This window comes from Serinus canaria, chromosome 3 (genome assembly GCF_022539315.1).
Source record: "Serinus canaria isolate serCan28SL12 chromosome 3, serCan2020, whole genome shotgun sequence".
Classification (NCBI taxonomy): domain Eukaryota; kingdom Metazoa; phylum Chordata; class Aves; order Passeriformes; family Fringillidae; genus Serinus; species Serinus canaria.
In genome coordinates this window covers 56414851-56437393 of record NC_066316.1, presented here as the reverse complement: position 1 = coordinate 56437393, position 22543 = coordinate 56414851, and the positions used below count along the sequence as shown (strand labels likewise).

The window sequence follows — 22543 nt, the reverse complement described above, 5'->3', positions numbered from 1 at the left end:
CATAAACACCATGCCTTTTACTAGAGGAGAACAAATACACCTCTCTCCTCTAGAGCTTGCTTCTGTGTCTCTGCAATGGGCAGTAGAAGGATATCCACTGCCTCTGAATTGGAAGGGCCAGATGGGAAGAGATTGGAGAAGAAAGTGGAAACTTGTTCCTGGAGAGGTAGAACTAAGGTAGAGATGGAAGTAATCATGTATAAAGTGTATGGTAGGCTGCCTGCCTCGTTTCCATGTTTTTCCAGGTTATTTCTTTCACTAGTATGTACTTTAGGTCCAGGTATATAGGTGTATGTCTCTTTGGCCAAATTCTGCAGGCTTGCTTCTGCCAGTTTGATAAATATAAGTAATTTTTCTTCTGGATTGCTTTCTTCCTGTGCCCTCAAGTCCCTGATCAAACTTGTCCTCTCTGTCTTTTTCTACTAAAGACTCACAGAAATATTCGTGATAGTGAAAGAGAGAACTACAGAAGTCAGGGGTTGTAGGGACAGATGAGTTTGACAGTAGTTTGCTGTAAGTTTGCTTCTCTTCCTCTAGATGTTGCTCTCTGGACAAATAGGAGCTGGATTTTTGTATTTTAGGAAGACTTGTTTGAATAATGTTTGAAGCAGTGCCACTATTGGAGAGTCCATTGGAGGTAGGTTAGAGGGAGAAGTAATATGGTTGCTATCAACAGCTGCTGGTATTTTCTACAATTAGTAAGGATGTCTGTACATTTAACTCTGAAGACATATGTTGTACTGAAATGCTTATAAAGCATTTGTCCAGTGTTTTTTTGTAACTTGTACATCAGATCTGGGCAAGTGTCTTCAGACACATTTGTACAGTTACCCCATCACTCCAAGCCTATTGCCAATAGATGAAATGGTCTTTGTAGATGGCTTTTTCTCAGACAGTTCTGTGATGATGGGTGTTCAATGAGATAAGTTGTTCATGGCCATAAGGACTTTCTTATGGATCAGGAACTAGGTCTAAAGGTCTGAGGTGCTGGCTGCAGCAAAAATGAAATAATAGACAGGTTTGAATTGATGTTCTGCACTCTGTATCTCTTAAAGGCATGGTATGAGGCAAGTTTTTAATAGAGGAGATTTTCCACTCATGAAACTCAGCTAACCACTTACTTAATTTTAGTACTCCACCTCTGATACAGATGGTTGTGTTAGAAAATTGCAGCCTTCCACCATTATTGTTGAAGTGACCTGTTCACCCTGTCACATTATGGCATCTGCTTCCAGGATACCACTGTTTTTTTCATTCTTTTGACTTTTATTTATTTTTTTTTTTTAATAAAAAGGCAAAACCTGAACAAAATATGCAATTATTTCCTTAGCACTGAACAGGAGAATTAGGGATGTATTTTAGAAGCATTGTAACAGACTGGCTGGCTCTGCCTTGAAAAAGCATATTTCTTCCTTTTTCATTTTCACAGCTGCAGTGTTAAGCATAAAAGCAGTGAAGTTAGGGTATGTCTGACTCTGTCCTCCCACACTGGCTTGTTTTTCATGTCATATGTTTGTTACTTTTAGGAGTCATCCATGTTTATGTGGGTTTTGTTTTTCGCTTTGATTTTCAAATGGTCAGTTAGCAAATCAACATTAAGAAAGTTGCATGAAAGCCTAGGCTGGGAGTTTCTTGCCCTGGAAGAGAAAATACATTGACATATATAGACAAGGCAAAAGAAGGGAAGCCATCTGTGCGTTAGCAAAGACTGACTTTCAGGGTGGCTGTGTGCAGAGCAGTTGGCTTTCAGCTCTGCTGCTGTAGATGAGAGTCTTTGCTTGCTATAGTCTAAGGAGAAGGGGAAGAATAATAGCAAGCGGAGGTTGTGTGTTACTGGAGAAGAACTAATATATGCAAATATATTCTTGTTTGGCATTACTCTGACATTGTGTTGGAGATATTGCAGGAAATGAGACAAGGAGTGGAAGCTGGAAGAAAAGGAGTGTGACTTCTTGTCTCCTCTCTTCTGATATACAGATTCTCCCCTCTCAAATCTTGTAATGCTCAGTGTAGAGCAGCAGTGATGCTGGAGCTGACTTCTGATAAAAATGCAGCTGCACAGCAGTGGTGTTGCTGGTGAGGCTGTCTGGCAGTGAGGGAAGAAAAAACCTGGGCATCCTTGGGAAAGGAGGATGGTTGTGGAATCATAGAATTGTTTAGGTTGGAAAAGACCTTTAAGATCATTAAGTCCTAACATTAACCTAGCACTGCCAAGTCTGCCACTAAACCATGTCCCTGTGTGCCACATCTGCATGTCTTCTAAATACCTCCAGGTATAGTGACTCAACTAATTCCTTGGGCAGTGTGTTTCCATGAATGACAACCCTTTCCATGAAGAAATTTTTCCTAATATCCAATCTAACCCCCCCCCCCCCCCCCACGGCATGACTTGAGGCTGTTTGCTTTTGCCCAGTCAGTTGTTACTTGGAAAAAGAGACCAGCGCTTCCTTTCAGATACTTGTAGGGAGCAATAAGGTCTCAGTGAGCCTCCTTTTCTCCAGGCTAAACAACCCCAGCTTCCTCAGCTGCTCCTTGTAAGACTTGTGCTCCAGATCCTTCACCAGTTCTACTGCCCTTTTCTGGACATGCTGCAGCCCCTCAATGTGTTGTAGTGAGGGGCCCAAAACTGAAACAGGATTTGAAGTGTGAAGTGATGAGCTCAGTACAAGGCGATGATCACTCCCTTGTCCTGCTGGCCACACTATTTCTGCTACAGGCCAGGATGCCATTGGCCTTCTTGGCCACCTGAGCACATGCTGGCTTGGGTTCAGCTGCTGTTGACCAGCACCCCCAGGTCCTCTCTTAATCAGCAGCTTTCCAGCCACTCTTCCACGAGCTTGTAGTGCTGCATGGGACTGTTGTGACTCAAGTGCAGAACCCAGTACTTGGCCTTGTTGAACCTTAGCCCAACAATCCCCCCTGCCCAGATCCCTCCACAGACCCTCCAGCAGATCAACATTCCTTCACAACTTAATGTCATCTGCAAACTGACTGAATGTGCACTCAATCCCCTCATCCAGATCATCAGTAAAGATATCAAGCAGGACTGATCCCAATACTGAGCCCTGAGGGACACTGCTTGTGTCTGGCCAATGGTCAACAGCAGTGGCAGTCTGTGTCTGGCTCCCCAGAGCTGGGCAGGAGGCATTCCATGAGCTCAGCTGGGGATGCCTCTGCCAAAAATGACTGCAAAAATGGTACTTGCTGGAAGATCTACTCTTCAGTGTTGGTTTATGCAGTGGTCTGGCAGTGCTCACTGCAGCGTGCAGCCCTGGGCCTTGCTGCAGGTCACCCATCTGCCACGCCTGAGCATTGCCTGGGGCAGGGAATGGCAGCCAGGGCCTACCCCCAGCCAGGAGCAGGCAGCCAGCCAAGGGCACTGGGGCAGGCCCAGCCATCAGCATCTGCCTGTAGCTGGGCCAGGGCAGGCTGGGATGTGGGTCCAGCTCAGCAGGGCTGGTGGCTGGGCAGGGCTGTGGGGATGGCCCTGCTGGGATGTGGCTGGGCAGGAGCTCACGGCCCAGGAGCTGACATTGGGGCTGTGGGGATGGCCCTGCTGGGACGTGGCTGGGCAGGGGCTCATGGCCGCAGGAGCTGACATGGGAGGGTGGGGATGGCCCTAGTGGGACATGGCTGGGCAGGGCTGTGGGGATGGCCCTGCTGGGACATGGCTGGGCAGGGCTGTGGGGATGGCCCTACTGGGACGTGGCTGGGCAGGGCTGTGGGGATGGCCCTGCGGCCCAGGCTCTCAGTTTGGCTGCCTGGTCTGGCTTGCCTGTGGGCAGAGCCTGTTTTAGGATACATTTTTATAGGAGCCTTTGGGCCTTGGGTGTTTCTTAAGGCTGTTGGGGGCAAATAGAGGAAGTTTGTCCTTGAAGGGAGAGCTCCAGTATGGATTGCAGACTGTAACACAGGGCTGTGGGTTGTGTTAGCAGGTGTATCATGACTGAGCATTTGAAGAGGTCGGTGCAGACCCAGCTTTGTTATCATAACCAAAGTGGCTACATGGACCCGGAGGAGAAGGTGTGTGTGGCACCATTACTTTAGTTTTTCTGTAAAGACTTGTTTTTTGAGTGCCTTTGTTCAGCCGTGAAACCCATTTAAATGTCAACTTCTGAAACAGCATTTCTTATTTTAATTTTGTAACATCACGACAGTTTGATATGCTGAAAGATTTTGCTTGCTACAGAGTCTTTGTTGTTGAGGCTGAAATAGCTGTAAAAGGCAGAGCAGGAGACAGGAAGGGAGAAGAGGGGCAGGCTAAGCCCAGAGTCCATCAATGCTGCTTGGAGGCCCTGCAGTCCTGTAGGGGACCGGGGGCTGGCTGGAGGTGTTAAAAGGAGAAAAGAAGCTCGAGTACTCCATCTGATCCACTGTTCCTCTGGAAGCTGGCCGTGCACTCTCCTCCCATCAGTGTCATGCAGGTGCAGTGGTAGATAACACAGGATTAAAGGAAGTACAGGAGCTGATTACTTTTCTGCTTGTATCTTCATAACATTTATAACTACTTGACCTGTGAAGGTTTCTGGAAAGATTCCTGTAGGTAAGAAAAAAATGATTAAATTTGCTGAATAACAGTTTATTTGCAGCGGTGTAAGCTGGTCTTGACTGCTGCTGTGTTAATGGTGCCTTAAAGAAAACTATCAGCAGGCTAATGGCAGCTTTGAAAACAAAAACTTACCCTGCTTCATCCTATTCATATCCAAAGAGATGTACATTTCCAGTCCTAATGATCCATTTAACTGCCAAGATTAAACACAAGAAAAAAATTATATGCAATTAAAAAGGAAGAAGCATGTTAATGTAACATTGAGACTGTGTAATTGAGGACAGTCAAGCAACTGGAAGACAGATCTTTAAAACTGAGGTTAGTTTTCATTTGGCTCTTAGAGAATTTTATTCTTCCTGTTTCCCAGATAAATATTTACATTGCTTTAATTCTGAAGCACAATCTGAAGTGCTCAAAGGTTAATGAACAAAGCTTCAGCATGAAGGGCTAGCTGAGTATTTCCGCCAAGTCAGAGAGGGAAACAATCACTTTATGACACACATACTTGATGGTAAGATACTACTGGAAGGTTGTTGGAATGATTAATCTGTTTAAGCTCTGTTTAATTTAGGACCACCTCCATTTACTGTTTGTAATTCCTGTTTCCTAAGAGTGGATCTCCTCACTCTCTTCAGAAACAAAGTTCCTTGTGAATTGCAGACTTCTGCAGGAAAGCAAGCTTGTAGTGTTCAAGCATACTTCTTTAGTGTGCAAGACAACCTTGCATGTAAAACAGCCGGATGCCGAGCAGGTGCACTGACCTGGGCTCCTGGATCTGGTGCACTCGTAAGCAGCATGGATCACTGTGTGCTTGGCCACTTCAGTCTCATGTGCCTGTTGCTAGAACTGCTGGTGTCTTTTGTTTGTTTTTTTTTTTTTTTGCATTAAACTGAGCTGCTTTTTATTTCTCAGGGAATTGTGGGAACTTGTCTGTTCTTGAGGCATGTTTTGAAGGGGAAGGGAAGAAGATATTGTGGGAAAGCATCAAATAACTGAATTTGCTTTAGGGCTGAAATCAAAGGGCTATAATCATCAAAAGGTGGAAGAGAGCTAGCCCACAAGAAAGTGGCAGTGAGGCTTTTGCCTGTAGCTCCAAATAGGCCAGGGTGGCTGGGAGTGGAGCACTGGATGCAAGGTGGACTGACTGCTTGAGCAAGCGAGCTCATTTGGAGCAGTGCATGAGTAAAGGCCAAAGCTGACTTGCAATAAAACAAAATGTTACAAGAAGGCCAGAATAGTTTCCTGTGAATAAAAAAGTTAAATGAGACAGATGCTGTTCCCCTGGCTATTAGGGCAACGTGAAGATTCTTTGATGTAAAATTTTGGCCCAGTGCTCTTCTCACCTAAGCCAGATTGAATGTGTAGATAACATAAGCCACCAAGCTGCTCTTACTGAGAGACTGGTAATTTTTAACTGCAGCTTGTTGCTCTGTACATTTGGAATCTTGTGGATTGGAAGCACAACCAGCAATTATTCCTCCTTTGGCTCTATCTGAAGTGTTTCATGGCTTCATATGAATATTCCCTACTTGAGTATATGCATGGATTTTCAGTTATAAAAAGTAGTTATTTATTCTTTGTGTGTACTTTCTATTTGTTTGTTGAAAACAACAGCATGAGGGAACTTAAAAATTAACCTGCATTCCTCAGTGTATTTTCATAAGTAGTTACCCAGATCTATAGCAGAAACCACAGTAGGAAATGAGTTCTGGTCTGTGTAGAAACAAGGCAAAACTGATGTCCTAATTTTTCTAATTAACTACATAATTGTTTAATCCCTTTGGAAAATGGTGGTGTAAATTTGTGTACTTTGGTTTTGAATATTTTTGTTTCACAAAGTATCTTATGCCTTGGCTTGTCCTTATTCAGTCGTAAATGCCAAAGGCATTATATGAAGCATCTTCAGCATTTTTGAAGTGGAATAAATATAGAGGTACTCTTGGCACAGCTATCTCTTTCTTGCAGCTGAAGGTAATGGGGATTTTAAACAAAGTGATATTGGGTATGTTTGATTTCAGTGATTGGCAATGGGTTCTGCTTCCTTCTTTTAACTCTGTATTCCACAGGCCAGCTAGAAAGCTTTTATTGGCCTCTTTTCTGGTCACGCAATCCTACCTGGTTGCCTGTATTTTCCTGTGCTGAAATGACCAGGCAAGGACTGCTACACCTATTCCATATTCAGTGGATTTTACTCTGTGAACTCTTGTTATGGAAGGCAGCCCTGTTTATTATGAATGTAGGATTTATTAGTGTCCTGACTTCTGTGCTTGGCACCATGTGTGCAGAACTGAACCATTTGTGCTTTATCTTAGGTACCTGCCTGTGGGAGGAATATGGGTACAGTGTCTTTTACACAGATCTTCTACAAGCTGTGAAGATGCATTTGAGGGGGTTGTTCCATCTTCTGTCTTCCAAACCATCTGGGTTTGGAAGAATATGAGAAGGATTAAAAGTAGATATTTGGCAGCTTTGGGCAGTAATGAGACAGTGGGGTCCTCAAACAGTGTCCAAATGTAGCTTCTTTAGAAATATCTCAACCTTTTTTGTCTTCTTTATCTTTAGAAAACAGTTCTCACTCCTCTAATCCTGTATGCTGTCTTTGAACCAGCAGATAGGGACCTCATAAATGGCCCAAGCTTTCTAAGCCCTCCACCAGAGGAGTCAGACATTTCCTAAGCCGTTGCTTTGACAGTGAAGTTCAGAAAACGGGCATGCAAGGGTGGAGAGTGTTTGCTGCTCTGGAGGAATTCCTCATGTTTAGATGTGCTCGTTGTGGAGACATTCTGAAAGTGGTGAGGTGGACTTTAAACTCTGTTTGCATCGACCATTTGAAGGATTAAGAGGACTGGCACCAAGTGAAGGTCAGTGGGAAGGAGCTGATGATACCACTTTGTGCTGACTGGTAGGTCCCTGTGCCAGCCACTGCCTTCTCTGAGCTAAGTTTCAAATGCTTTGATTTGGTTTGCTGAAGCAAAGCTTGCCTGCGGAGGCTGCATATGTGTGCAGCCCAGCTCTGCTTAGTTGGAACAAAAAGTCTATCCAGGAGCTTGGATTCAGGCCAATTACTGCATGAGAAAATTCTCATTCTCCTCCTGTATTTTTGCATGCTCACTCAGCCTGACCAGCTCTTGGAAAAGAACTGGTGTTTCTTTAGAATTTGAGGGTGTCAGTTGGCTCATCGAAACTTTATAATTTGAAACCGGGTATTCTATTATTAGCTGTAGCCTGAAGTGATTTTTGGAATCCACCTGTCATTTTGATTATGCTTACTCTTTATTTGTTTTGTTTCCTTGTTCATTGATATGAGAAAATATTAAAGAAATGTGCATCCCTTGCAGCTTGTGGCTAATGTGGTATGCTAGCATGTTTTAGAATGCCTGAAAAGAGTTTTAAAGGAATCTGGTAATGTAGGTTGAACAGAGTGATTACATGCAACCATGGCTATGCATGGGAGTCATCTACAGCTCAGGCTTTTGTTTTGAGAGGAGGAAAAAGGGAGTTTGGAGATACCTGAACACTGATTTACCACTGCCAGTTTTAAACAGGTTCTCTTCTATTGCAGAAAGTCTTTTGAACTGGTGCTACAAGGCATTTAAAAGCTGAGCAGGAGCACTATTTTTTCTTTTTTTTTTTTAATGGGCATAAACACTTTTTCCAAGCTCAGGACAGTTTGCTGAACTCCCTTAAATACAAATCCTGAAAGCTGCTTCTCTGGGCTATATGAGTTTGGACTGTAACTAGATCAAGGTTGGCTGCATCTTAAAGGCATTAAGTTTATTTTTGTTTCCATTATTAAGCTAAAATGACACATTAGAGATTTTGTCTGTGTGTCTTCTGCCATGCTCTTATCACCCTAGCTTGAAATTGGCCAGAGAGATAATGATATTATAACACAATGATACCTGTAGGATTACCTGCTTGTTTTCACAACATTTACACAACCTTTGAGTATCTTCACTAAAGTGAAGAATTTCATGCCTTTTTAGTTGGCCGTGGATCCACACAGGTAAGTTGTTATAGCTTCTGTTGCATTCTTGAAAAGGAAAAGGCTTTATTTGGGCACCTGAGAATCAAGACATGAATTACAGGAAACCCACACTTCCTTAGCACTGGTGCTTCCCAATCCATGCCATTGTTTCTGCTCTGTGTAAGAACAGACAGGAGGAATTCAAACACAGACATGATACACAGCCTTCTTTTGAGTAGCTCCTTTGTTGGATACTGACAGACTAATAATGGCAGATTTTTGTTTGCTTGTTTGTTTTCGCTGGTTTTGTTTATGGAAGCCCATTCACTCTAAAGTGTATGTTTTATTAAAGAAAATTACCTGCCAGCAACAAGTCCCACACTGATGTGAAACATTGTCAGGTTACCAGTCATTCCCTGGATCTCCTTTGTTGATGTGCCATTTCATTGCTTTTTGATGTGCCACAGTGTAAAAAAAAACAAACTACAAACAAATGAAAGAACAAAATGATCCACCTGTAAATACACCACCTCACTTCCCCAAGCCCTGGTGACCTGGATGGTACTCTGGGTGTACCAGCTTTTGTCTACAAGAAATCTTGTGGAAGTCAACTCTTTTGGGTTGCACTGGATGTAATTCACGCTGAAAACTCCTTTGACAACTGAAATCTTTTAAAGTGGAAAACAACAGAAACATGAGACAGTAGCAGCATGGAACTCCCTCTCTTATCTTTTTTTCCCAGGGAGGGAAAGGGAGTGCCTGATTTTGATCTTATTACTTTCCTTCCACCTGATTCTCTGTGCATGTTCATGCAGTTTCATGTCTGGAGACTTGATTATCCTTTTTGGTGTTCCTGAAGTATCTCTCATTTGAGAAAATCTGTAGGTGGAGAGAGAAAACCCTGTGAGAATCTGGAGGAGCACGGATTACAGGAGTCTTCCTCATTAACATGCTTGTGTCCAGGCTGATCTCTACAAGGGCTTCAAACCTTAAGACTTTGTATATTTGTAAAACAGTAGCCAGTTAAAAATATTGTTTGTTTAACGGAGTATTATACTTTGAATTCAAAGTTCCTTTGAGCTGGCTATTCTATATCAGTCATAAACTAGCACACAACTGTACTTTAAAAATGCACAGGAGTGCTTCTGGATTCCTTTTGATGGCAGCAGTTCTGTAACCATGACTATAAGGTCAGGCTCAATGTTTGCAGAAGGCGTCCGATGCTTATGCCTACCATTTTGTCCCCAGAATGGAAATGGGCTGCTGCAGGTATTTGGTTTATATGCAGGTGTTTTGTAGGCATGGGCCAAATTAAGAAGGAGTTCTACTGAAGGACTGTATTTTGGATTCCTTTGAATTAGTTCCTCAACTATGCCTTGTAGGGTAATTATGTTTCTTATATGTACTTCACTGGCACTTGAAACTCTGGGTTTCAGAGTATATGTCAGTGAGAACACTGCTGTCCTTTACACCTACCATTTTATCTTCAAGCAATGTTTAACCGCTTGAAGTTTTCTTCTCCTGCATTTCCAATCCTATCTTTTATTTAAAAGGTGGAGTAATGTGAAAAGAATGCAAAATAGTCAGCTCTTTGTCTGAGATGTACTAGTGATAAAAAAGCTGAACTATGTTTAAGAACTGGAGCAGAAAGGTTGCTCAGATTGTATTAGTTCCTTTTCTTGGCATCTGGAAGTAGAAAATAATTTCTACAGAAAAGACTACTACACTATATTGAGTAAATTAATTAAATCTGTCCAAGTTGAATGTTTGACTTGAGAAAGGTTAGGGTTATAGTTTGTTTGTTTGGGGTTTTTTTATTGGTTGTTTCCTTGGTTGTTTTTTTGTTTGTTTTGTGTCAGAGAAGGCTAACCTCCAAGTGTTTCCAAGAAGCAAGATAGTTAAAGGAAGGTGAAACTCAGGATTGAGCAGCTGAAGTGAGAATCCAGGTAAATTTCTTGAATGGCTCCTAGAGGGTGTTCCAGAGGCTAGAAACTAGCTAACACTGTCCAGAAGGATGAAACACCTGTTACTCTCACCTGATGGCTTGCCCAAGTTGTTCTGCCTCCTTGCTGTAAACGTACTGTATTGGCTGAGTTCCAGATCTAGAATTTTGAGCCCATATTACAGAAATCAGGAAGTAATCTAGAAAAACAAAGTTGGTCTGTCTCTTTACTCTTAATTGTTCTTGTCAGCAACTTTTGAATGATGCCCAAAACCTTATTAAAAAGGCTTTGGCAGTTGTTACAGGTCCTTTTGGAGAACAAAGTTACCATTATTAGAGCCCTACTGTGAGAGGCACTTAGTTGTAAATGCAAATGAGATTTAGTACTGCCTGAAGAATGTCTAGTGATGATGACTGCAATGCACCCAAGTGAGATGGTGTTGAATCCATGCAAAACTGTTGGTAGTCTGCAGCTCTCATCTGAGGTGGATGGCCTCAAAATAGGATATTAAAGATGAGCACCATTTTCAATCCTGAAAAGATTCTGGGAAGCAGAAGACTTAACTAATAATACTTTGTTTGTGAACACGAAGGTGGCTTTCTAGAAGGACACTTCAAAAGGACACTTGCCTTTCATGAGCTTGCGGAGACAGGGGAATCAGCTCACTGGACATCATCTGAAGACTTTATAGTAAAGTTCCCAGTTTGTCTGTTAAGTAAAAAACTGCATTTTAACTTCTAATCACGGTATTTTTCTGATGCACTTTCATGTGTTCTGGGGCCTGAAAGACATGTTTAAGCTTTTAACCTCTCCTCATGAGGATTTTCAGAAATTTGGGCTCAAAACTTTTTAACCCTATGCAAATTTTAGCTCTGGTAAAATAGTGCTGAAGCAGCATATGTGTTGGTTTTAGCCATTATCTGGCTAAAAACATGTTAAAACATTTAACATTAAAGAAATGTTGAAACATTTTAAAAAAATGTTTCTCTCAGAACAAAGCCCCTACACAATGAGTAGGCAAAGAGGCTACTGTGGTACAAACAGATGGATTTTAGCAGAACAAAACAAGATGTAGCTGTACACACTACCAGTAGCACATCCTCTAATCTGGCAGAGCTTGTGCTCTTTGCTGAACCAGACTTCAACTCTGTTTGGTTAATTGTTTGGAGCATCTGTCTTTGTTGTGAGGATCAAAGTACTATCTGGAGGTACCTGTGAGGTAAAGTGTCTGAGATTGTTTCAGACTTTATATGACAACATTTTAGTGAAGAGAAGAATGTATTTTGAAATTTGACTTGTTAAGCACTCCTTTTAATAAGACTTGAGCTGTGTTGGTTTTCCTGTTTGAAATTCAAAGGCTGAGGAGTTAATATCCAATTCTAACCCCAGCTCTCCTGATTTGCTTGCTACACATTTTAAAATTTTTAGTTTTTTTAAGATGCAAACCACAAGGTTTCTTGGTGTAGAGCAGATGATACTGGCTGTTTTCGCGTTTTTGCGGCTTTTGATGAACTTGAATGTCTCTTAGCATGGTTCCTGGCATGCTCTGAATTTCAATATTGGAGCCTAGAGGAAGTTACTAGTTTAACCTTGACTCTTTTGATGCCAGCTCTTCCAGGAGGAGAAACTGAGCTGAGGTTGCTGAGATTTAGCTTAAAAATTTTGGAACTAGCAGAGAGCTGTTTTGTCTCTTCATAATGGCTGGCCCTGACAGTTTAACAGAGCTTATTGACCATCTGCTTTGTCTAGTTTGCCACATGGCAGAGTAACAACTAAGCCAAAATACTGGCGGGACAATGTATTAATTAAACAACTTTCTTGTGAACACTATCAAGATACTAATTTGATTGATGTTATACATTTAACTTGAAGAGTTTTGTCCTTTCTCTTGCTGCAGTTGCTGGGTATTGAGCTGAAGACCAGAGGATAGTTGATGAGGAAGGAGATGTTTGACTGTATGTTGGAGTCCCCATTTGTCTCCTTGCCCTCTGTCTTCTGTTAACCCACTCTCAACAGATGGGATCCAGAGAATATTGCAGTCTAGTTCTCCTGCTGCCACTTCTGACTGCTGTTCTTTGCCTCTCACAAAGCTGGCAAAGCAACAGCTGTTTCATAATTTTTTCTGTTTGAAGGGAGAAACATAGCAATGGGGGGTGGGGGGAGAGACTGAAAGACCAGTCATCTTGCTTACGTAAGACTAGAGAGAAATATCATTCTTGTCTTTTTTTAGAGAGCCAGTAACTCCTCTGTGAACACATTTCCTGTTCTCCACTGTTTGTGTTCGTGGAAATACAATGCATCTTTCTCCAAGGTGAGAAGAGAAGTTGAGAGCTTTAAGCAAATAGCACTGGTTCTGTCTGTATGTACTTAGCTGGAAGAACCTGACTGTGGGCTGCTTGTTAGTGTGACTAATTCTGCTCAAAGGCACAGCCCCCTGGGAAGGCAGATTTTAAATCCAGACTGTGCTGGTGGCAGAGATATGTAACATGCTCTCTGAAAGGGATGTGGTAAGACTTTGGCAATATCCAACAACTGTCTGCTTGATCAAGGGACATGCTGTAGGTAGCATCTCTGCATCTAGAAGATGAATCCTGTTGAGCTTGTTATAATGAACAGATGGCTTGTTAATATGTTCTGCTGTGCTATGGCAAGCCATGCTTCTTCAAGGCATTGCTAGCTACACTTTCATTGCAGAAATTTATGTACATTCTCTTTCTTCTGATAATTTTCTCTAATGACGGGTAACTGTTCATGCATATGGGGATGTAGGTGTATATTTCTCATCTGTTAACGTGGTCCTGAAGGGTTAGTGTTTATGTATGTGTGCGCTGTGTATATAGTATGCTCTTGGATGGTGTAACATGAAACAGTATTGCAATTCAGTGCAACATCAGTCTCAATGAAGCTACTGTTTGGCTCTATTTTTAATATACCTAAGCTGCTGGAAAGGCTTTGCAAAGTATGGAAAGAACTTCAGGAGGAAACTGAAAGACCGCTGTACTCATTTGGGCTCTGTCTGAAAAGCTGTGCCTAGTTGGCTGCAGACAAAGCCTCTGATAACTCACCCATGTTTTGGCCTCTGGAAACTCAGTGCTAACCAGAAACATTGCTCTGATTGTGTTCAGGACTCCCAGGAGTTGCAAGACTACACCCAGGTAGTCTTGGTGTGTGCGTTGCCCTACAGAACCAGGAAACTATTTAAGAAATGAGATCTTGAGTATGTATGTGAGTTCTCTCCTTTCTGGGAGTCTTTGGTATTCCTGATAACTGAAAGTGGCGCCTTCCGGCATTTAAGGTATACTTGAGAAAATTACAGTCCTCTTAAAATCTTTTTCTCCTCCTCGCATATTAGTCTTTTCTGTTGTTTTTTTTTTTTTTCCCTTATTCCCCCCTATGTGTTAATTAAGATACTTAACAGTAGTTTTTCACTCTTTTGTTAACTTGAGGGTTATAGTCCCTCTATTGGGGCTCCAGCCCTGGAAATGAAGGGCTAGGCTTGATACAGCTTGAAAAAAGTAGTCTTATCCTGGAGCTGTAGTTGAGTCATAGGAAACAGTTTAAGCAGTTGTTTTCTTTAGGACATACAAGGGAGTGATACTGCTAAGAAGAAAGGGTGGGGGGAATAGGTGCTCACCCTTCAGCAGCCTGTTGGAGTGCTCTCTCCTCAGTTCAGCCCAATTATAGTGTCTCTGTTTTTGCTATTCCCAGTCTGCAAAGTCATCTATTTTAAGGGCTCTCATCAGCCCTGGACTTTCTTTGTTTGCCTACATCATCTTTCTGCTACAGTGATTTGTGAGGACTAGCAGCTGTTGCATGAGCATCTGGAATTTTTATGGTCGTGCTGGAAAATAATGCCTGTTGGTGTATCAGAGGAGCAGAGGGACACCTCACTGCTTTGGCCCCATTCTGTTTAGGGCTTGCTAACACTGCCATGATCATGTATCTCACTGCAGTTTTTCATTATCCAATATGAAAATGTCTGTCACATGTTTGCTGCTGGTGAGAGAGTATGTTGTGGAAGATGATAGGCTCTTAAGCATTTAAAAAGTAAAGCTGTAAGTAAATTAGAAGCTTCAGGAATTACTTCGGTTTTCTACTTCTATACAAAGCCAAAACAACAAATATCTTGCCTCACATTATACTTTTCTCCTTCTGTATGCCTTAAATTACTTCTCAGACTATGGTTATGGAACTACAAAGCTTTTATTTCTTAAAAAAAAATTAAAATATATGCATATCATCATAACTTACTTCTTTTGGAATGCCATATGGAAGAAAAACACACTTTTTTTTTCTGCCTGTGACAATTTCCAAAAATGCGAATGATTAGAGATTGCTGACAATTCCTGACTTTGCATGTTTGTGTCTCTGAAAAATGGATGCAAATATTTTCACATGTATTTGACATCTTCTTAAGAAAGATAAATCTTGAAGTGAAGTAGGAGAAGAGAACAAATTTTAGGCTGACCACAGCAAAGTGAGAGTTCAGTAGAAAAACTGTACTGTTTAGGGATCAAGGGAGCTGAAATGGGAGTTCCTGGTGCTGTGGGCTTTCTTGGAAGGCAGTTAGGATGATATCTGTTCTTAAAACAGTTGTTGCAGATCATCTGCAGGCTCTGCCAAGGGACACTTGCTCAGTCTGCATTTTCAAGATGGCAACGCAATTTATAAGGTTTGCTGGCTGTTCAGAGTGCAATTCTTTGGCAGTGAGCAAAGATTAGCTTCTCTCGGGGTAAGTAAATGTGCCCATAGGGGCCTTTATAGTGAAATGGGTACAAGAATGTGAAGGGCTGGGAGTAAGAAGGGTTTGCTGGAAGCTTTTGTTTTACCTGGGTCGGCAAGGAGGTGCCCTTGATGTGGAAATAGAGTGTCTCCTTACAACCCATTTTTGGAGACTCTCAGGAAAGTGTGAATGTGTATACTTGAAACCAAATGAATGGCAAGGCATTTTGACAGACTCCTGAGAATTTTTTTAATGGAGGTATCCTAAAATGGTAACTAAAACTTAAATTCCTTTCAAGCATGCTACATTTGGATATAATAAAAGGATTTTGGAAAGAAAATGAGTGGTTCAAAGCTTGCTGGCAATTAGACATTGACTAAAACAAGATAAAAATGACACAGAGCCCATGAGCACAGATGTCAGGTTGTGAAATGTGTGAAGGAAGGGTGGTTCTGCATGATGGAAATCCCAGTTAACGAACCAGCTGGGAAGATAACACTTCAATGCAAGAAAGAGATCTGAATGATTCCATTGAAAATCCCTATTTTGAAAGGAATTAATACAACATTACAATGGCATAGAATATAGTCTGAACTTACATGTTCAGCTTCACCTTCCAGCACTTACTTGTTTTCTCTATCTTCCAGTGATACAAAATTTTCAAATGAGACATTTATTAAATTGTGAAGTGGTAATGAAATGGAGCTTTCATTGTATGTTTTTTACTGGCTTGGCCTATTTTGTCTGCATGAGAAATGTTGGCCAAAGCTGGCTTTTTCTAACTTAATAGAAGCATCTGCATTGGCATCATGATGACTCTTCCTTGGAGATTAGGCAAGAATTTCCCAACCAGGAGAGGAAAGCACAAAGAGGTGTTCTGCATGTTAAAGAGAAGTGGCCATGTTTCTGTTGTACTGGGCAGTTGCATCAGTGTCACAGTCAAAACCATGTGATTTTTAAGGGCTGTCACAATTTTTGCTGAAGTTGTCACATAAAAGATGATAAAAGATGAGTAAATAAGTTGTATCTGATTCTCAACTTCCATTTCCTAAATAAACTGATGGAAGTATTTAAATGAATGACGGGGCCATGAACCAAACAGCTCTTGCCAAACTGTGTTTTTTTGGCCAGCTAGGGATCCCTATAAGCCATTCCATTCCAAGTCAGAGCCAATTTTGGTTACTCTGTGTTGGATGCTTTATGGCAGGGGCTCTGAGCAAGTGCTTCCTAAACAGCTGCTCATACAAGAACTACTGTGTATGGACAGACCAGAGTCGGCACTGCAAGTGTGTGACCCCTGACTAGTGTTTCAGTCACTCATTCAAGCAACAGATAAATACCAAACTAAAAATAGCAAGTCCAGGGCCCAGGATAAGTATTTTCAGTCACAGACATAATAGGCTCTTTTGAAACTTGGTAAAACACAGGATGGTAGTGTGTGCCTGCATTTGTTTTACCTTTACAAAATTCCATTTAGCAGTTAATTAGAGAAAAAATTGCTCCTATTGATTCTTTGAAAATTACTTCCTTATCTTCCATATAATAATGAATAAATAAATTTAAAAAAGACTGAGAGAGAAAAGATCTTGAGCAGAAGCAGGGAAAAGAAAAGTAAAAGGATCTGTTATTTAAAGTAAAAGGATCTGTTATTTATCTTTCTTGGCCAAGGCACCTGCACAAGCTGCCAGTGCTGTTCATGGAGTTGCAGGCTGCATCCAACACTGTATGAGTTACCTCCCTGCTGCTGATGGGAGAATGCAGCCAGTGAAATGTGGCAGGCAGCCCAGGCATCTAAATAAAGAGGCATGGTCTTCTGAAAGGGCACAGAAAGCCTTCCTTCCAGCAAGAAAACTTGATGAGTGTGCTGGTGACCAACAGTAGGCAGTGTGTCTGCTAGGCAAGTGTGGCCTCGGCTGAGTTGGCAGAGTTCAAAGTGCAATAAAACTTAGTTTTTCTCCTTACACATTATTCTTTCAATAGCAGCTTTGTGGCCCTGCTAGCAAGCAGATTGGAGAGAAGTGGAAAGAGAGGAACCAAGATTTCTTCTTCTGCAGAGGCACTCTAGAGTATTTGACTGAGGTCACCATGTCACCATTTTCGTATGGTCTGTATAAACACAAAGGCAATTCTGACAGTGGTGGTCACATTGGTGCAGAAATGTAAAGTGAATTTTAATGTCTAGTTCACCCATACTGATTAAAGAGAGCCCTTGATCTCTGTTTGAAAATCCCACTGCCCCCAGTTCTGAGTGTAGGTAGGCCTGAATCTACATTGAAACAGCTTCCAGAAATTATGATGCTTCTGTTCTGATCTGTTGCAAGTTGCTAATATTATAAAGCTCCACTTATCAGTGTTTTTTCAACTACTTGCTCTATTGTTGTTTGGGAAGTAGTACCATGTTTTATTTGAAGCTTTGTGTTGCCATAATTGTGTGGCACTGAGGCAGTTGAGGTGTGATGGGTAGCATCTGTCTGTGATGCAGTGGAACACAGTAGCAGGGGCGTGGTCCAGATTTTCCATTGTTCTAATTTGGAAAAGCCAGAGTTGCATAGCTTCTATATATTGAGCTGTTCTCAGAAACTGGCCCTGCTTTCCCTTCTCTGAGTAATTTCAGTAGAGGTTTTGGCAATGCTTGTACCTGTCTCACTGTGCTTTAGCTTAACTTCCTCTTTCTCCTCCTTCAGCTGACTTTTTTTACACAGTTGGCTGTCTTATTTTTCCCCTCACTCCATATACAGTTTAAAATGTTGTGCTAACCATGTTATCATTTAGGACCTAACAGCTGACTAAAATTTAGTGCCTGTAACTCTAAGGAGTTTGGGGGGAATCATAGTGTGTTGCCATCATTTTTGTGCCCTCTAACCTTCTAATTGAAGGAAAGGCAAAACTGCAGTGGCATCTGCAAAGGCAGCAGCTGACTGTGTTGAATGTCAATGCAGGAAGGCTTGTGTTCTGGCAGAGGGTGAAGATATTCAGGGAGGCTGGGTGGGGAGACTTGTGCTTTGGATGTGGATGTCCTTTCCCATCCTCTTTCACAAAGACTTGCCCATAAAGGGAGCTTTCACAGGAATTGTATTGTGGGATTGATGTTCTTATCTCTGCCCAAAGCCCTGATCCCTCCTTGCTGATAGAGGGATCCCACCTGGAATAAGGGGACAAGAGACTTGTGTCCTTTTGTATCACCTGAGTGCCAGGGTTGTGCTGTTTCCATTTTTGTGTAGATGGATGTGATTTTACAGTAAAAACTTTGGGGTGCATTTGCTGCTTTAGAGGGGCTGGTTCATTGAATGGAGCTTTTAATTGGAATAGCATCTGTCTGTTTCCTCTGCTCTACTGTCACTTGAGAGCCAAGAGGAGAGGCTGATCTATGCTAGTGCCAGCTTGAGACAAACAATCGTTTACAGTGACTGAGGCAAGAAAAAGAGCCCACTTGGGTAATGAGATGGAAGAACTTGGCTTGAGTGGATGATCCTCCCCTGAATATTAAAAATATTAGTTGTTAATTGCTTTAATGACGTTCACAACTAGAATGTGTTTTGTGTGTACTGTATATCCATTGTCATGTTAATTTATTTTTTACTTTCACTTGAAGTCTGAAGTTGCAGCTGTACCTAACTGCTGGCATATACATGGGCATTAAGATGCCTTTATACTTAAGGGATTCCCAGAAATTTTCAAATGTTTTACACCATGTTTTTTATTTAAAATTTTTTCTAAGTAAGGAAGTTTGAGCTGTTCTTGACTATTGTTAAGTAACATTAATATACAGGATTAGTGTTCCAATTTGCTTAGGGTGATATCCCTGTATAGGGTTTGTCTTGCTTGAGATTATTCTGATCTGGATTCCTTCCTCCTTTCCACCACCCAAACTCAAACCCCACAAATCTGTGACCCTCATGACTTACTCTTTCTAGGCAACTTACAAAAGTATTGATTGACAAGTCATGTCAGGTGTCATATCTCACAGAGGGAGCATGTCTCTGTTGTTTGACTCAAAATCTCTAAATTTGTCATTATGTAGACTGATTACATCAAAACTGTGTCCCTCTTTTTTCTGTAAGGAACATACTGCTCAAACTGGTCTCTTAACTGTGTGCCAGGAAGAGATGATGGTGATGGTTATGGAGGAGGCCAAAAATTCCTAACAGTGCTCTTTCAGGGAAGGCTGACTCGGCTGTGGGATAGGCAGGAGTATGGTGGTATCCTTTTGACATATAATCCTATGCTTTTTCTTATAGTGTGTCTCTGGCTGGGAGTATCACACACCTAACTTTCATACTGGCCTGGATCTGGGATCCTGTCAGGTTATGCTTTAGATCTTGGAGCTTGAGACTGCTCTTTGTTCCCTGGGTTCAGACTTGAATTTCCAACTGATTTCCTGGTTGAGATTTCCTCGTAATATTATGTGTACTTCCTAATATAAGCTTGTGGCTCTTTCCCACTTGTTTGCTAACCAACATAGGGTAAATTGGCAGATGCAGACAAGGCTTTTTACAAGCAGTTTCTTTCTTCTCCAAGCCAGGTGGTTGTGGGTAAACTTTAGTCTGGAAATCTAATTGCTGTGTTAATAAACTATGGCACTTGAATATAAATGCTCTGCCAACAGGGTTTGTTCTCTTGGTCTGAAAGCTGCCCTAATGCAGCTATGTTTTTTGGACCATACAGTTTTGTGCACACTGGCTGAGCAAGCTGTGGTCCAGCAGTGCCTGCCTGTGTAAACAGCATCACTGTGTGTTTAAGTGTCTGTCCATCTTCTCACCTTTTCTGCAGCTTTGTTTCATCCTCTATATTGCTAGACTTTGCAAATTCCTAGGTAAGCTGCCCTTCTGCTTCACAGCAAGGTTTGTAGCTCTCCGTGCGGAGCTCTGTAAGCATTGTTCTTGGCATTACTCTTGATTTAACAACTGGCAAACACACCTGAAATGTTCAGCTCATCCAAACTGGAATAATCTGAGCTAAGGAGGTTCACACTATGTGCCTGCCTCAGCTGGAATATCTTGAAAAGCTTTTTAGGTAAGATTTCAGTTATTTCTGATGTTGAGATTAAAATCAGGAAGAAAAAAAGTGGTTTTCCACATTGCTTGAGGACTTTCAGCCAAGTGGAAACTCTGGTATGTGCAATCTTGGAAATTTTGGTGAGACCAGATTTGCTGTGCGTTGGAGATGCCTGTGGCCAGTTTATGAAAGTGTTCTCAGTTTAATCAAGCAACTCCTCTCCTCTCTCACTTGTGCTTGTCATGTGCCTGAACTTGTTAAAGTTTGGCAACAAGCTCAAAGATTGGCATATGTGAACAAGCTTGCTCTGTGGGTAATTAGAAGGGGCTGGGCTCTTGTAGTTTTGTCTTGGCAGGGAGCCCTCATCACGGTGCCTGGGAGCTGAGTTGCTCCTTTTTCTGCTTCCAGCAGTCCTTACTCTGGCCCTCAGTTGCAGAGAAGGGGTACAAACGATGGATGTAGAAGCAAATACCCGAAAAGATGGGAGCGGAGGTGGTAGGATTTTGCAGGAAGCGAGATGTTAAAGTAAAAGCTGAGGGCTACATTTTTTAGGAACAGGAGCAGAGGGCAAAGTGTTCTGTAATAAAATTAGACTTGTTCTCCAGACCAAGAACTGTGTGTAGGGCTCAGAAGACCTTTCCGTGCTTTACTAGCAACTCCAGGGGCCCTTGTGTTTGCAAACTGTTACCTCCCTCTAGTGGTGTGTGCACAAGGCTATGGGCTGCTAGCTCCTGGGTGAGGGTATGTCAGATCTGGTCCAGATCTGGACCATATCTGGCCTTGACTTTTATCCAGCCCTTCGTACCATGTTATGTAGATGTATTTGGTGCACCAGTGAGATACTGGGCAGCTTGCATAAGCCATTCTGTTGACAGGGGTGCACTTTGTGTCTTTCCTTTGTCGTGTATTTAACTGGATCCACGTGATGTCAGACTTGAGGACAGGCTCAGCACAGAGAAGGTTTCTGTTAAAGAGCCATACTGCCACAGATAAATTGAGATTATTCATAAAAGATAGGATTATTGACTCAAAATGAGTGAAGAAATCCGGTAACTTTGCTGTGAATGTCTGCACTTTTATTCAATAAATGAGTGATAGAGGAAGATAGACTTGCTGTTGGTAGAAGAGGCTGCTGCTCTGGTTAGAACAGATTGGGCACAACACAGGTTTTTCTACCTCTTATCTGGAGCTAAGACTGAATGGCATGTGCTCAGGAGTGTGAGGCTTCTGTCTCTGTGGTTCCTTTGAGATTTCACATTCAGTGACTGGTTGCTAATGAGATAAGTGCCTGATGGAGGAGAAAATAATATGTAACTGCATGCTAAAGATTGTATCATGCTGGGAACAGTATCCTAAATGTGTTCACTGATTATCAGCAGTGCAAACTAATATTCACTGTTGCATGAACTACTTCTCCTGGACCAAAACAAAGAGAGCTGATTTCTTTTTCTTTTCATGTTCAATGTTAGATCATCATGTCTCCCATGGCATTACTGCTCTTAATATTTTAGAATTGGAGAAAACATGCTGTCATTTAGTAATTGGGTTTCACATCTGAGTTTTCTTCTTCTTACTGCAAATTTCATGAACCCTGGCACTTTTGAGTACCTTAATGCTGTCTTCAGCATCCTTTCCTAATCTTCTTTTCCTCATACCAATCAATAGACAGAGCAGTCTTTTTGTCTTCCAAATAGCTTTATTTTAGCTGTGTATTTTGTCTCTGCACTTAACTAGCATTGGCTTTAAACAAAAGAGAGCTTTCTTTAATTCTGGATTAATAATTTTTGATCACTTAAACTATTTTTTTTTGTTTTGACTTTTATCCACTTTTCTCCTCATGCATAAGTCCCCCAAAAAACCGGAATGCTTTGAAATAAGAAGCACATAAGTTGTTCTTTTGAGTTTTCTAAGAATTATTATTTGGTCATATTAATTTACCTGGACTAAATGCAATTCATTCAAAATCCCACCAGGTTGCATATGCAACCAATGTTTTCTAGTCCTGATAATTTATGGGGTTTTTTATTTATCATGAGACTTGCACCCCTGTCTTGCAGCCATCCATGCCTGCAAATGAGCTGTTTTAGAGCTGCCTTTATTAGATGCCCAGCAGATGCCTGTTCTAAAATAAATAAATATTTTAATATATTAAATGGATATTTCCAGAAAAACTGGTCCTATTTTCTACTTTGATTTTGATCACTTACTGGCAATCTTCCAGGACTCCGAGAGAAATCCCTGATTCACACAATCTGAAACTTTCATATGACTGAATTGTAAAGTCATCTTTCTTCCTTTTCCTTCATTTTTCTCTTATCCTTTCCTGCTGTTTCCTAGCTCACTAAATGATGACTTCAACTTTTCTT

At 41.6% G+C, this 22543-nt stretch overlaps 2 protein-coding genes across 3 annotated transcripts in view; one reads left to right on the top strand and one right to left on the bottom strand.

Moving 5' to 3' along the window:
• The window catches only part of KATNA1 (katanin catalytic subunit A1), a 183098-nt gene extending 179576 nt beyond the window's left edge, over positions 1-3522 (bottom strand). Inside the window, exon 1 of the mRNA XM_030236050.2 lies at positions 3511-3522. The gene's annotated coding sequence lies outside the window, so the exon portion shown is untranslated. The remainder of the gene's footprint in view (positions 1-3510) is intronic.
• Positions 1-22543, top strand: part of PPP1R14C (protein phosphatase 1 regulatory inhibitor subunit 14C) — a 51005-nt gene that overhangs the window by 12460 nt on the left and 16002 nt on the right. The gene's annotated exons all lie outside the window — the stretch shown is intronic.